General features: G+C 56.2%; 1 pseudogene; it reads right to left on the reverse strand.

Moving 5' to 3' along the window:
• Window positions 1-830: 830 nt before the first annotated feature.
• Window positions 831-1,873, reverse strand: LOC135442058 (zinc finger protein 436-like; annotated as a pseudogene).
• Between the last annotated feature and the right edge of the window lie 609 nt (window positions 1,874-2,482).

Below are 2,482 nucleotides of genomic sequence, written 5' to 3' on the forward strand. Positions count from 1 at the left end.
GAGAAGGGAAAACAGATCCCCGTGGCCTCGGGTCCAGCCAGGACCTCCTGCTCCATCCCCGTGCTGATTTTCGGGGGGGGTCGTGTGTCCCCCAAGCCCCACTGTCACTCTGCCCCCACCTGGCTGATCCCAGTAAACCTTCCCAGTTAAACACAGTCCAGTTTATGGGGGGCACTGGGGAGGGACCTGGGGGGACCCCGCAGGGGGCCGTGACTGGGCAGGGAGGGTGGGGGCCAGGTGGGGAACACTGGGTGCTGCGGGTCTGCTGGCAAGTGAGTCATCAGCCCTCTGATTGGCTGATTCCCGTTCATCACATTCTCTGATTGGCTGAGGAGTGGCACAGAAGATGAGAGAAGGAAAGGGTGAGATCCCACCCAGAGCACCAGGATGGGGACAACAGACCCAGCCTGGGCACAGGGACGGAATTTATTACCAACCAAATCACAGCAGCACAAGGAGAAGGGAAAGAAATCTCTCCAATACCTTCCCCCCACCCAATGGGGATCACCCAGAACAGGGGTTATTGACAATGGAGAGATGGGGACATCCGAGTTTAGATCAGAAGCCAATTTTATTGAGTATACCAGGGGTTTATATAGGGTTTAATTTGCATGGTAGTTATATGGGGCTCTATTTTTGGTAACAATTTCCCATTGGTTACACATTCTTCATGACATCTTGTCATCTGGTAACATTATCTTATCAAAATCTCACATGTTGCTTGGTCACTTGCTGCCCAGGGAGCCTTTATCTGTGTCTGTTTTTCCCATACTTTCTGCTCGCTCAGACCTAAGATAACAGGCCCCTTTATCAGTTCCTCTGTACTCTCTGTTTTATTCCCCATAAGGGGTCACCACAGATCTGCCCAACAACGGTCACTGGGGATCATCCAACAGGGATCCACCAATGGGGGATGGAGCTGGATCAGCGCACAAAGCTCTTCCTGAACTCAGGGCACTCACAGGGCTTCCCTCAGTGGCGCCTCCGTTGGTGTTGGGTCAAGGCTGAGCTCCTGGAGAAGCTCTTCCCACACTCCCCACACTCGTAGGGCCTCTCCCCGGTGTGGATGCGCCGGTGGGTGGTGAGGGTGAAGTTGCGCTTGAAGCCTTTCCCGCAGTCAGGGCAGCGGAAGGGCCTCTCCTCGGTGTGAATCTGCTCATGTTTGACGAGATCGGAGCTGACGTGAAACTTCTTCCCACGCTCAGGACACTCGTAGGGCCTCTCCCCGGTGTGGATGCACTGGTGTGTTCTCAGGGTGGAGCTCCACCCAAAGCTCTTCCCACATTCCAAGCAGGTGTTCCCCTGTGTGGATCACCTGGTGCCTCATCAGGACAGAGCACTGCCTGAAACTCTTCCCACATTTCCCACATTCGTAGGGCTTTTCGCCAGTGTGGATCATTTGGTGCCGAATCAGTTGGGAGCTCTGGCTGAAACTCTTCCCACATTCCCCACACTCGTAGGGCCGTTCCCCATTGTGGATCCTCTGGTGCCGGATCAGGTCAGAGCAGTCTCTGAAGCTCTTCCCACACTCCCCACACTCAAAGGGCCGTTCTCCAGTGTGGCTCTCCTGGTGCCGGATCAGGGTTGAGCTCCGGCTGAAACACTTCCCACATTCCCCACACTCGTAGGGCTTTTCCCCACTGTGGATCCTCTGGTGCTGGATCAGGTTGGAGTTCCACCTGAAGCCCTTCCCACATTCCAAGCACTTGTGGGGCTTCTCCCTGCCATGAGGCTTCTCCACCAGCTCTGAGCTCTGGCTGGATCTCTGGCCGCCTTCCTGGCTCAGGGGGGCTCTTTCCTCCCCACAGCTCCCTGGGCTGGGTTTGCAGCCCCTCCACGTGTGGGATCTCTGGGGCTTTTCCACCTCTTCCATTTAGCCACAGCTTGAGAATGACAAACCCTGGTTTGGGGGAAACCAAGGTGGGAGTGCCTTGGAGTAGAAGCTCCTCCTGGCCAGGTCCATCTCTGGATCTCAGCAGGAGTCTTGTGTCCATGAAAATCTCCACAATATCAAGATTCAGCCCAACGGTTTCAGGGGCTCCCCCTTCTCCAGCGTCCTGCTTAGGGATGATCCAGGGGCTTTTGGGGGTCCATGGGGTCCCTTCTACCCTGATGCTCTGCTTTGAGATCCCAGGGATCCCAGGGGTCCCTCCTCTCCAGGCTCCCCCCCTTTCCAGTCTGCCGGGGTCCCCCAGCTCTGGGATCGCCCCTCTCTGCTCTCCACACTCTGGGGGTTCCCCTCCTCTGCTCTCCCGGGGATCCCCAGGACCAATGTCCTCCCCTGCCCATACTGGGCAATGGCTACGTGGGCCCCCAAAGATCCCCCAAGGGGCTCAGCTTTGGGCTCCTGCAAGATCCAAACTTATGAACACAGAGAGAAAAACCTCCCAGGGACACCAGATGATATTTGGGGTTAATTCCACAATCTGTGAGCTCCAAACACACCCCAACAAAAAAACCCTCTCAGGGACCCCCCCGATAG

The sequence above is a fragment of the Zonotrichia leucophrys genome, unplaced genomic scaffold, assembly GCF_028769735.1.
Source record: "Zonotrichia leucophrys gambelii isolate GWCS_2022_RI unplaced genomic scaffold, RI_Zleu_2.0 Scaffold_944_18876, whole genome shotgun sequence".
In the NCBI taxonomy this organism is placed as follows: domain Eukaryota; kingdom Metazoa; phylum Chordata; class Aves; order Passeriformes; family Passerellidae; genus Zonotrichia; species Zonotrichia leucophrys.